This window comes from Ahaetulla prasina, chromosome 2 (genome assembly GCF_028640845.1).
Source record: "Ahaetulla prasina isolate Xishuangbanna chromosome 2, ASM2864084v1, whole genome shotgun sequence".
Classification (NCBI taxonomy): domain Eukaryota; kingdom Metazoa; phylum Chordata; class Lepidosauria; order Squamata; family Colubridae; genus Ahaetulla; species Ahaetulla prasina.
Genome location: NC_080540.1, coordinates 166351747 through 166366128, shown reverse-complemented (window position 1 = coordinate 166366128; position 14382 = coordinate 166351747). Strand labels below are relative to the sequence as shown.

The window sequence follows — 14382 nt, the reverse complement described above, 5'->3', positions numbered from 1 at the left end:
CTAGAAGATGGTTTCTCATTAATTATCCTTACTATTCCTTTCTCCTGCATGCCAGTTTTGACCTTTCCGTAAAATTTGTCAGGGGTTTTTGTTCCAAAGTATAGCATTGCTCTCCCAAGACATATGGCTGCAATATTTCAAAAATCCTCCACCATCACAATTATGCTTATACTGCATTTTTTATATCACACTTTGCTAGTGACTATTCATCAAAATACGGTCTACACTGCAATTACCAGATAGCAAGAAAACAACTGACCACTGAAGTCATAGAAGAATGCTGAGCAGTTAGCATTTGTTAAAAAAAAAAAACTTGAGACTTCCTCAAGTATCATACTGTTTTAGCAATCAGATGTGTCTACTTCAATAAATATTTCAGGTTTATTAAATGTATCAGTATCTAGATAACCAGTACAGACTAATGCAGCTACTTCAGATTGCTTACCTGTGACATATAAATTAAGACTGCCCATATCCTGGGTTGTGAACACCCTAGTTATTTACCAGGAAAAGAAGACCATGAAAAAACAAGAGCATGTCCATTTGGCTGGCTCCCAACTGTTAATACTTTGCAACTCTCCAATCCGAAATTAATATACATTAATGCACTCTGAAAATGACATAAATTCAAATAACATTATAAATCATACAATTGTTTATTAACACAATGTGGCAACCAGCCTATGTTTCAGACAAGTATTTATTTATCAAATTTATATGGCCACCCATCAAACATGTTCAATCAAGATTTTCTTCTTCCAACACAGAAAAAGTGGGGGGGACGGTTGATTTCAGAAATATATTCTATTCTAAAAACACATATTACCTACTGATGCAGGTGATACTATTTGTGTGTGCACTGTACTTTAGGAAATGTTTTCATTCGGTTTTTCATAATTTGTCCATGTCCGAGGAAAGCTGTATGTACTCTAAAATCTAAACAAATGATCAAAAAATCATTACTATTATTATTAGTTCAATAGCTACCACCCATTTCTTTTAGAAATAGAAATAAATTTATATCCAATGGTTCAACTCATGTTTTTGTCCAAATCCTAATGCATACCTGTAATATAATTTGAGTTCAATCTTGTCCCATTTCAATAGCAAAGGCACACAAAGCAGTTTCTTTACAAAAATAGTAACCGAAAATCCTTAATGTTAATCTTTACTCTCAGTGAAATTCTCACATATTTCCAACAACTGGATTAGAAACAAGGACCCATTTAAGTAGCTTTCAGATTAGAGAAAACTGCAAACTAAGCTTTGCACTGTTACAGATTTAACAAGTCTCTGAGAGTACAAATTAAAAGTTTTCCCAATTTCACATAAACATAGGCAGTATATATACATGGGAGAAGAGAAATTGCAATTTTATGCAATGTATGTATCTTGACATTTGATACAAAATTTAAAAACTCTGTACAATATACAAGTAATTTATTTATTTTTATTTATTTATTTTTCATATTTGTATACCGCCCTATCTCCCTAAGGACTCAGGGCGGTTCACAGCCAGATAAAAATATACATATAAATACAACATAAAACATCCATTAAAAAACTTATTACAAATGGCCGAATAATTAAAAATGACAATATAAATAATAAAATCCCCATTAAAACCAATTCGAATTTAAAATCTAGTCCAGTCCTGCGCAAATAAATAGATGTGTCTTAAGCTCGTGGCGAAAGGTTCGAAGGTCAGGAAGTTGGCGGAGTCCTGGGGGAAGCTCGTTCCAGAGGGTGGGGTCCCCCACAGAGAAGGCCCTTCCCCTGGGTGTCGCCAGCCGGCACTGCCTGGCCAACGGCACCCCGAGGAGTCCCTCCCTGTGAGAGCGCATGGGTCAGTGAGAGGTATTCGGTAGCAGCAGGCGGTCCCGTAAGTAACCCGGCCCTATGCCATGGAGCGCTTTGAAGATAGTTACCAAAACCTTGAAGCGCACCCGGAAGGCCACAGGTAGCCAGTGCAGTCTGCGCAGGAGAGGTGTCACATGGGAGCCACGAGGGGCTCCCTCTATCACCCGCGCAGCCGCGTTCTGAACTAACTGGAGCCTCCGGGTGCTCCTCAAGGGGAGCTGCTGAAATTCTGGATCTACTTCTGAAATTACATTTCCAGTCAAGCAAATGCAAAACATCTACCTGTATTTAGATCATGTTTAATCTTTACAGCAGATTGCCCAACCTTACCTAGGCTTAGAACTGTATCTAGTTTTTGAAATGTATGCCAAAGGTTGCCCTCCAAGAAAGGCGGGGGAGGGGTAAAACTACTACTTTTGATTTACTTTATTATTTAATATTTTTGTTTAGTTAAAAAGTGATGCATCTAATACTTTTCAGTATAGCCATTATAATATTCTACCTTGGTAATAATACATGGAGGTCCTTGGAGGCTGAATCTGGCATCAAACTGGCCTCAAATTTTAAAGTACACTGAACCTCTTTCTGGATTTCATTCTTTTATATAAGCCTCTTTATAGTTAAATCTACCAAGACAGTTGTATGCTTCATGCATGAAAAATAGAAGTATTTAACAACTTCCATTCAAACTGATTTTCTAATCTGAAAATTCTTCACAGTTCATTAAGCTGGTAGCAAACTTAATTCCACCAGATATCTAGAACCTGATGGAAAGGCCGCTACTGATAAATCAGTTCTCTCTCTCTCTCCCTCCCTACACACACACACACACACACACAAACACCGATCCTTATGAAGCAGATTTGGGAGATGGAAAGGAAAAAAGAGCACGGAAAAATGAAAAAGGCCTCATTAATCTATATATCACCATTTTTGCTGATGTTTTTACAACTTTTAATATTTAGATGTCTGTCTTGCTTGACAGTATTTATCCAGCATGTTATCTGATGGCATTATTTTCTATCATTCCCACCGATTTACTATACTACTAAACCTCTGATTTCTGCAACCTTTAGCTGAAACAGTGTGCTGCAGAGCAAAACTTTTTGAACCAAGGTAGCTCAAATGGCTAATGTGTAGAATGCATCCAAACTCCAAAACCCAAGATTCTCATGGAATTATTTTGCAAATTTTATAAAACATTTTATGTCATAAAAATCATCATAAAGCAGTTTATTACATACTTAATTTATTACATAATACAAGTTCATTACATAAAACATTTCCTGTACTGAAGTTTGATTGTGCTCTATAGTTCAACACAGGCTAATTTCAAGCCAGAGGCATCTCTTAATATATCCCAACTGTTCCGGTAAGGGCAGTACATTAGAAGCTCTGTCATTATTGAAGGCATTAAGGAATCTGGTAAGGAAATACCTCTGAAACTATGACCCAACAGGGCATCAATTATCTAGTTTCTAACGTAACTTATTTTTAAGGAATTTAAAAGAATCACATGACCAAAATGAAACAGCCTTAATTTGGTCATGTTAGCTTCCAGCGGTATTTCTAGTTTGATATAATCTAAAATTTTATTTTGTTGTCCAAATCCATAGTTTGAACGGATCTAATATTCTTCCATCTGCCTTTTTATTGATCAATTTTTATAACCATAGGGGGGAAAATAACATTTATTACTTTGCACTTGGTATTAAGATTGATGTCTCGTTTATCCACAGTGGTCATTACTGTATACCCAAATGATATTCTGCACTTCATTTTGGGTTCAGTATGTTTAGTCCATTTTGGAACCAAGCAAAATAAAGCCCTAAATCAATTTATTTGTTGCTAATTTTTATTTCAGTGTCACTCTATAACTATTGTCCAGCTTTTTCACCATACCCTGTTTCCCCTAAAATAAGACATCCCCTGATAATAAGCCGGATTGGGCTTTTGAGTGCATGCACTAAAATAAGCTCCCTCCCTGAAAATAAGCCTTCCATGAACATATTTAAAGGCATGCGCAGCTGGTCCCCGCCATTTCCTCTGGTTAGGGTTAGGGAGACAGAGCTGGAAATCAGGTAAGACGGCAAGAGGAGCACCGTCTAGTTCCACATGCCCCAAAATAATAAGACATCCCTGAAAATAAGGCCAAGCACTTATTTCGGGGTTCAAAAAATTATAAGACGGTCTTATTTTCGGAGAAACACAGTATGCCTTTATTTTCTAAGATATGTTGTTTTATATCTTTTACATTTTTTTGACAGTAAAGTGATATCAGTATATCTTAAATTCTTTAATGCTTCTGTTGTCAATTTCTAAATCATCTAAGTTAAATTTCCTCAAAACTGCCATTGTGTTTAAATTAAAATGAGGATAAAATACAGCCTTATTCTACACTTTTTCCAATCTTGAACCAGTGTGTGTGTCTCTAAGTTGTTCTGACAAGAGCTTCTTGGTTATTGAACAATGATTTTATCATCCGAATCAAATGTTCTGGAATGCCTATTTCTTTCAGTTATACTTTAATTTGTCATGTTCACTATCAAAGACTTCAGTTAATAAGTATAAATGCATATCCTTTTGAAATTCACATACTTGTGCCATGCTCCATCAAACATTTGCAGTATCTCTTCTACTTCCACATGAACAATCCATACTATACCTTCAGTATTTGCAAAGTAAAACGCCATATATAAATTAAGTCAAATAAATACATAAATAGCAGCTAAATTACTTTAACCCTTGGGCTTGAAAAACTTCCATCTTTTCTTGCTCTTTGTTCTGTAATGAGTTATTAAAAAGAAAAAAAAACTGAAATGCATTACTGAATTCAAAGAAGTAGCAAAAGAAAAATATTCTCTTTTAACTGTGTTAAATATTCAGAGATGGCTATGGAATTAAGAAAATGCTTACATTCTAATAACAGATATGTACATTTTGTTAAGGGAAAAATCAGTAGAAGTGTTCAACTAACAGATGAAGTCCCTATCAACACAAAAGTGGTGAGGGGGGAGGACCAAAGTCAGTCAATAATTGGCATGTCTGTTAGGAAGAGTAGAGGGGGGAAAGATCTTCATGATTTTTAAATGATGCCTGAATTTCCAGTGAAGAATTCCAAGGTATCATTCCTTTATGAAAATGAAGTGATTTTCAAAGGTCAAAATTCTCCATTACTGGAATTCCGTTCCACAACAGTTAATGTAGACCAAGCAAATAACCTAAAATTAGCTCTGCTGCCAGCTGTGTTTTGTTTTGCAGTCATGCACGTGTGTTCATCTCTTCCATTTGCGAAAACAGGATAGCCACAGATCTATGGTGCTCCTTTGTGAAATGAGGAAGGCGACACATTTTCCTACACATAAAGAGTCTGTAGAAACAACAGACAAGCAAGCAAGAAAACAAAACAGAAACACCACCATAAACTCCTAATCAACCATGCAATATATCAAGGTATTTCTTCTTTTAGCAGCAGTGGGTTTCAAATCCCGTTGCTACCGGTTCGCTTGTGGATGCTCGCGCACGCAACGCTTCTGCGCAGGCATCCGGGCAGGTGGGCGGAGTCTCCTGCCGGCGCCACTACCAGTTCGCCCGATTCAGTAGCAACCCACCACTTTCTTTTAGTCATAAAGATGAGAATTCTCATTAATTTCCATTAACAGAAATAAGCCACATTCAGTCTTTGGCCATGTTATCCCACTTCTGTTCTTTCTTTTACCCCAAGCAATCTAAAATTTCTGCTAGTCATATGTTCTAACTGTAAATATGCAGAGAGCTGAAATAATAATATAGAATACAATCAAGAAACTAAAAGGACACTTGCACCAATGTAGACAGTTCCTTAAAGAAAAAAAGCAATTTCCCTATTTTAGAAACAGAAGTCAGCTGGAGCAGCACTCCAATCTTCTATAATGCTAGCAACATCTCTTGAGGGAAATGAATGGTTTAGAAATATGAAATATAAACACACACAATAATTCCTCTATCACACCTGAATGCAGTATCTGGATTAGGAGATCCATGACAGACCACAAAGCACAATTTTGTCCTTCGGCATCTTATCTTGCTCCCCACCCCCCTCTGTTGCCATTCCTTACTTTTACTTATTTTATTTGTAAAATGTATTAGTCACCCATCTTGCCATATGATAACTCAAACAACCAGAACTTTGGACAATCATTAAACAAGAATGTTGCTGTTATGAGGAAAATGTCCTCCACATAATCAAATATATATTGATCTGAAAACCTGATGGAGTAGGATTGGAATTTTTCTGGAAAAAATCTATAATTTGTTACCATTCTAATAAATTAGTGCTTTAGATGGGCGGGGGGTTAGTAAATATGTTTTTAATCTACCACATACTGGTTTCAGAGCAAGCACCATTTGGTGAATAATAATTGCTGAGCCAAATATCAAAGAAGAGCCCTCACTGGATAGAGTTCAATTTTACTTGTATTTCCAGCTCCTTTTTTCTGGAGAAGAAATACTTTCTTCTTCTAGATCCCATTTATTTGGTTGAAGGTGCTGCTAAAATTCCACTTCAGTAGAATAAATACTAGATCAGGGGTCTCCAACCTTGGCAACTTTAAGACTTGTGGACTGCAACTCCCAGAAGTTGAAGTCCACAAGTCTTCAAGTTGCCAAGGCTGGAGACCCCTGTACTAGATTGTGAAAGGCATTTGAAAATATTACTTTGCAAACTACATAGCCATGATTAAAACAACTCCCTCTGAACCATTAAAGCAACCGCATCCTTTACAAAGTGCACACAGCCGTTTCAAAGCCTGGTTGGTCCAAGATGCCTCCACCTATTGCACAATCACTTGCTTTTTTCAGCAGTCTCAATGCAATTGGAGGCACAAGATTTTATCCTTAATGTCAAAGAGCTGTTCTTTGAATTTACCTTATTTTGTGGGAGAGGAAGGTTAATTAATAAGTTTAGTGCCACAATAGGGCTTGAAAATAGATCTTCAATAAATTCTCCATCTCCTCTCCCATAATAAGATGACATGGATAGAAATAGAACTCAGAGTCATCACAAATTCTTAAGAGAGGTCACTCTATGTATTTTCACTCCTACAGATTTTGTTCAGTTCCCTCCCCTGAAGAGCTCACATTTTCTATTTTTAGATGCTTACATGGCCCCAATACATTTATATCCTGGTACATGAAGTTTTTAACATATTCATCCCCAGAATTATCCTGTGAGGTAGGGAAATTATTTTCTAGGTGACAATCTAACAGCTCATATTCTCAAATGCTACACAATCCTAAATGTATTTATTTAGTAACTCCCAATGATTTCCCTGAAGTATTTTCAGAATTGCACAATTGCATATATTTACTTGAAAGCATTATTGATTACAATAGCATTTATTTCCAAGCAATACTTTTAGGTTTACAACCAAATCAGACCGCTGATTATAAACCTTTTCCTTTCACCAAGGAAATGCAATATTTCCAATATGCAGCTGTTACCAAAAAGAACTCAACAAACTGTTTGCTGAAACTACATGATTCAATTGTCTGCTGTCCCTCTTTGCCATAATGGAGACCTGGAAAGGACATATAGCTTAGTTGGCTTTTTTCTTTGCTGACACTTTTCTTATTCTGCCTCTAATATCTTTCGGAAGAGAACCCCGGCAGATAATTATTGCATCATTCCGTTAGAATGCTGTTTAAATTTTCAATATTCAGTGCCAATATTAATCAATTGCCCCAAAATTTTGATAGAAGGATTTCAGATTTCCAACCTCACCTATCCTAAGCAAATACTTATTCCATTCTTCCTTATCATGGGCAAGCCCCAGCAAATAATACAATGTTTCATGCAAAGTAGGTCCTTCTGAATTAAAAGAATGAGCCATCTGTTTACCACCTTCTCTTGTGCTTCCAAGGTGCAAGTTAATAACATGAATGTCTTCAAATGTCTGTAGGAGAAGGGGCTAAACTGGAAGGTGGTGTTAAACGTGCTATCAATTTGGAGTCATTGTCACAAGAGACCCAAATCCAGCCCTCCATAAATTCTGTTGATCCTTATCTAGCACCAATTTAGCTTTGACTATTAGTTGACTAGATTCTTGTATTACAGGTAGCAATAATAAACTCTACCGTGCTTTGAACTCAACAAATGTTCCTGGTTATTTGTGTCTGACACTTTCTATTGGCTATTCCAATGAAGGAAGTGGTGAGCAATGTCAAACAGCAACAGCAACTGTTTCCTATCCATAGCAAAGAACTTACTGTCCTTGTTCATTTATCCTGGGATTAAGACATAGGCTTCCACAACACATAAGCTACAAATTCAAACATAGAACATTATGCAGGCATGAAAATAAGATGTTTGACTCTTTCCGTGTATCCTCAACAAGAAAAAGATATATTGCTGGTGTCCATATTCAGGTTGGCAGTTCAAAGTTACTCAGGCCTAACTTATCTGAAGGCTACACCAAGGTCAACAATATCAAAAAGGAAAAGTCCAATTCATTCATAGCACGTTTCTGAAGCAAACATCAGAGCAATTATAGGCTGCCTTTTACATTTCCACAAAGTGATTAATGGTGCCAAATAATATGTTCTGTCTGCAGCCAAGAATTCAGGAATAGTTCAGTTAAGAAAAATTCCCCAAGAGCAAATGCTCTGTACAAGTGTAAGTAACAGAACATGGAGCATAAGAACAATGAAATTATCTGTAATACAATATTATGGTTGCTTAGTTCTAAATTCCAAAAGGAACATTGAACACACACACACACACACAGAGGGAGGGAGCGACCTAATAGGATAGAAATCTGAATTTATCAATAAAACAATATACCATGGGAGCGTGATAATTGTACTAGCCTTTAAAATGTTCTTCCAGTTAAATAGCAATAAGATGAAAAAACTCATTGGGAAAAATCAGAACATCTCAACTTCCTAAGAAAGGAATTTTTCCTGAGAAAAATTGACGGCACCAACCATCTTTCTTCCTCCACCTATTCTCCCCCCACACACTTAAAGAAACACTCTCCCACCCCTCTATTACAATATTACCTATACTAGTGTGATAACCCTGGAATAAAGGTAAGTAGATATATCTTTCTCAGTCAGACACAAACTGAGCATTAGAAAAATTTTCAACTGTAAAATAATCTAGGGAACTGTTTTCCTAAAATATTTAAATTTCAGCAGATACATATACCAGAACCTGTTCCATATAAGCAGCAGCCATATGTCAGATGCACCAAATGTGAGATTTTCAAAACTGTGATCCAAGGAGTACTGGTGCTCCATAACATCCATTCAGGTAGTCTATTAGAAAAAATACTGAACAACTAAGAAATACATGTTCTTGGTTCTATGCTTTATTATGACAAAGACTGATGTCCCTTTTGACCAGATTATCAAACTAGCTACCAATGCTAAAATCTTTTGATTTTTCACAATAGAAGTCATTTTTTGAGTATCATGGTGTTGAAAAAAAGATAATTCAAGATGAAGAAAAGGAGCTGTGGTCTGTAATCTGATAAGATTACAACTCAGTTAAAAAGGAAGGTTTGCTCTAAGAGCCCTTAAATAGGGAATTTCCTCTAAAGGGGTGACTCAAAAAACAAAAGAATGAAAGATAGGGAAGAGCTACCAAAATGTATATGCTGCAACTTGAAAGCCCCTACTACATCTTGAAACAAACATTACCAATTAAAAAGAACCCTGAGCACCATGCAACTTAGCAACATAAAAGCACGCTTCAACTGTTTTTTTAAGCTGAGGCACATATCTAAAACAAATCATGATCTGCCTTTAAGGATACTTTTTGTGAATGACCTATATATTTTGCCCCACCAAATTACAATCATGTTGCTGTCGTGTGGGGCTCTGTAGCTTCAGTGCTTCTGAGTATGATTGAGGCAGGAACACAAGTTGAAAAGGCCACTCTTGACAATAACAAGGAAAGTGAAGCTAAAGGCAAACTACAGCTGGGGTGAGAACAGGTCAGATGTTGTATGTGTGAGAAAAGCCAACCACTTAGGAGAAAAATTCTCCAATATCAAAATTTGGCAAGTTCTGCTGTAAAGAAAAAAGTACAGAATTGGCTAAAATATTTAAATGCATTTGGATGACATATCATGCTATTCTCAACTCAAATTACACTCCCTTATTTACCAGGGGAAAATATCAAACTTTCACAAGTACATCTGGAGGTAATGATACGATCAGACCAAAGCCACAAGGAAGTCTAATTGCTGATGGAGCAAGTAACTTTAAGAAGTTCCTAACTTTACAATGATACAAGGGCAACTCTATAACAGGAGTTTCTAACTTACAGCCCAATGGTCATGTGGAGTTTTCAAATAATTTATGTGATCTGCACAACACACTGTACACACTGATGATGCTACCCAGCAAGGATGGAGACTAACCACAGGTTAGATATGCTAAAGAAGCACTTCCAGACAAAGAGTACCCTAGCAATGGTAGGAACCTGGCAGTTCACTTTAGTGACTCTTCCAGCAACCGCAGAGCAGATACTGCTTCTAAGCCACCCAGAGTCACCATGAGGCAAGATAGATGACAAACAAACAAATAAATATTATGCTAAATTCTTCAGATTGAAAGCAGTCAAGAGGCAACATTTTACCTAGAAAGACTAACTGGGAGGCTAGAATAGCCCAAGTGAGGAAGGAAGAGGTAGCTGAAGAGGAAAACTAGGTATGACCAACTCACCACAAAAGTCTCTTGCTAAGGAATGGGAAAAGCTGCAAATAGAATAGAATAGGCACAGTTCTTATGAGATTATATCCTCCTGGGTCTGATCCCCCTCCTCCACAAAATATAGCTATTTTGTAGCTCAATAATAAAATCAATTACTAGTATTCTGATTATTAAAACATATTGGCAGCTAAGTGGCCAAAACAAAATAGCTGATTTGTCACTCTGATTGATGGAAAAAGGGTGTGGGCTACTTTTAATTATTTGGATATTTAATAAATGGAGATGTAATGGCATACCACAATACCCTTCATTTTTGATTCATTAAACATTTTAGTATCAATGCATGAAATGCTTTACTTTTGCTGCCTTCAATCTAATTAACTAGTCTTCATGTGCTAATTGTGACAAATGCCTCTCCAAAAAGACATTGCTAAATAAATGCTTTGCTATAATCTAATTAAAAAATGAATCATATCTACTAGGATTCGTGGATATCCAGTATATGCACCTATTACAGATATAATGGGAGAAGTTATTGAATTTTTTTATGGCATACTATAAGAAGAGCTAAATGCAATATCAAGGAAGGACACAGAATTATTAATGTATAATTTGCAAAATGAAAGCAGAATGGAAACACCTCAAATTACCAGATGATTTAGGATGGGTACATTGAATAGTGAAGGAGATAGATCAATGATGTTTTGTAGAGAATTTATTGTTTATTACTAACATTTGCATTAAACAATTTAAACATGGCCTCAAAACATCGACATCTTTGGATGCACAGTGTTAACATCAAATTGACTACACAGTACAATCCAGTCAATGAAAACATTTTGAGGTTCAGATTATGGAGCAGATCATAAATTACTGATATTCAATATATAGATTAAATTTAGAAAGTTAGAAAGAATAATTATGGAATAATTATGGACAAAATATAAGAGCAATATAAATACTTAATTTATGCAAAGAAAAATCTGAGAAACTATGGGAAGAGAAAAAAGATGTTGTAAAAACCAATGTGAAAAAAATTTACAGATGAAAAGATATAACTCACTTTCAAAGCAAACTATCATGATAACCAAAGAAAGCCAGAGGATAAGTCTTGGACAAGAAAAGCATAGGACAACAGACTACAAACTTCCAATAGTAAGAAGGGACATAGAACAAAACAAAACAAAACAAAAAGATGTATTACTAAGATCAGAGAAATCATAAGAAAATTTCCACTTAATACTCAAGGATTGTTGTCATTCTTATTATCTCTTCACAACAATGTGAAGTCATAGCTATCAGTTCTTTAGTTAGTGTTGACCATTCTTCCTAAGAACATGGGAAGTTGTAGTGTATCAGCATCCAAACAGTGTGGTTTTCTTGTAATCAATGTAAATTTTGGCAATGAGCAGATTTTCTAAGAGCCATCCACAATTCTTTGGTATGACACCTAGTGTGCTGATAACTTGTGGTAGGCAGATGTTACTAGGATGGATGTTAAAAGTATTGTTGCAGGAAGTAAGCTGTTCCAAGTAAAGCTGCCTTTTCCAATTGACTGTGGTTTTGTTAATGCTGATGGTGTTGAAGTAGTGCTTCAGATGTTTTGGGACTGCATCCAAGGTGCCTATTACTACTGGTACTATCTTTGCTTATTATTATTAAAATTTAGATGGCAACAATGTAACCTTGGGAAACAACAATCAAACCTATATTTTTTTTAAAAAGCAACAACTCTCCACCTAATTAAAGACTAACGTATTTTAACTAGGCTCATAGCAACGTCACAGCCTTTGCACATATGCTGGACTCAATTTACATCCTGACTCAGAACCTGAGGGTCATCAAGGCCTTCCAGAAAGTCAAAAGGAGTAGGGGGCTTTTGGACCTTGGGGAGAGGTTGTTTCATTGTAAAAGAGATGTAATATGGGTGGGGAGGAAAATAGAAAAGCTATGCAGAACTGACATTCTTTACAAATGGGATTATAGATGAAAGAAACATTTGCAGAAAAAAAGTAGGACAGGTAATAGGTGAGATGCTACAGGCATCAACACATTTGTCAAACAGAAAGGCATCAGAAGCAGATGAAATATCCAATGAATTCTTTAAAGCTGCAGAAGAGGGTTATTAAAGTGCTAACAGCTCTATTATCAATAAATAAGGAACAAGGCTACATTTTAGAGACTGCAAAAGATTGGTGTGGCACCAAAGCAGGGACATGCAAAAGAATGTGCAAAGTATTAAAGCAGTAGTTTAAGATTTTACAAAGAACAATAAACATGCAGGAAAAATGTCAAATAGGCAGGTTTTGCAACTGGCAAAATCAATAGTTGTCCTAAGATATACCTGTAACCAAAGGATATAAGAAAGATATTTATCTTTGCTTTATTGAATATATCAAGGTTTTGATTCATAGTTCATACCAGAACTGAATTTATTAAGGTTAATGAGTATGCCAGAACATCTGATTATCTGTACAAAAATAAATCTGCAAAACCAGATTTAGAGTAAACCATACACACACATACAAAATATATTGTCCCCATATATGTTTAACTTATACGAATATATTATAAAAATACTAGGATTGGAATATATGACAGAAAGCTAGAATCAAACAGATGAAGCTGTGACAATAGCTGTTTGTGATATGCAGACATAGCTCTGTTAGTTGGAAAAATAATTATGAAAGCAACTGGCAAGTAAAAATGTAACTTGTTAGACATAAAAATTGCAAATTCAACTAATATTTATTGAGTTCACCACTGATTCTGAAAAAATGAAGACACTGTTATCTTCTGTTATCTTTAGCTCAAGATTAAAGATGGTGAGAATGCTAGAGAAACAAACAGATTAATAGGAAGGAAAGTAATAACAAGCTTAGACAAGATCATAAGTATATTCCTATTACAACAAAAATAAGAACAATAAAAGCAATGGTCTTTCAATGACAAGGCATGGATGTGAACACTGGACAACACTGAGAAAGGATGAGAGAAAGAATATACCCAGCTCTGAATTATGGATTTGGAGATGGCTATTAAGAGTACTTTCTGGATTGCAGAAAGAACCAAGAATCCTTGACCAAATAAAGACTGACTGCTACCTGAAAGGTATGATCAGCAAACAGAAACTCACAAGCTTATAGCATGTGACCAAAAAAATATATGACTATGCCTGGTAAACTGAGGGAAATAGAAGGGAAAAAGAATAACAGACAAGATAGATGAATGGAATCAAAGTTAAGTACAAAATTGTCCCCAGAAAAGCTACAAGTGGTATTACCAGATAGAAGTCAAAATGGCAAACATTTCTCCATGCAGTCAATAGGAACTAAGCCCAATTTACTGACTCCAAAACTAGCATACATTTTAAGGTCTGTTGATCTCAAAGGTTTTTAGCAGGTCCTGAAACAAAAGACAGCATCGAAAATGACTAACAGTCACTCTTCTCTCCATCTTTTGAGGTTGCTGAGGGGTTTTTTTGCCTTGGTTTCATCACTCCTAAAAAAGCAATGTTTCTTTACTTCCTTATTTAAATATGCACATCTCATCCCAACGCACAGAGCCGTAAAAGTCCATCTACAAAACAGAGTAAGACAACCTATAAATGAAACCTCCCCACTTTTTTTTATAACTAAACTCTGAACTCCAAAAGCCAGGGTTTTTTAAAAAAAAAAAAAGATAATAAGACTGCTTCCAAAATGTAGCCAGGCTCAGATTCTGATATTTTTTTTTTTTTACTCTCCCACAGAATTCCAGATTTGGGAATGTTTATGTCCTTTACGACGATACAGGCATCATCATCATCATCATTTAAGGATCTCG

General features: G+C 35.9%; 1 protein-coding gene across 10 annotated transcripts in view; it reads right to left on the bottom strand.

Moving 5' to 3' along the window:
• R3HDM2 (R3H domain containing 2) overlaps positions 1 to 14382 on the bottom strand; it is a 189469-nt gene that overhangs the window by 173712 nt on the left and 1375 nt on the right. The gene's annotated exons all lie outside the window — the stretch shown is intronic.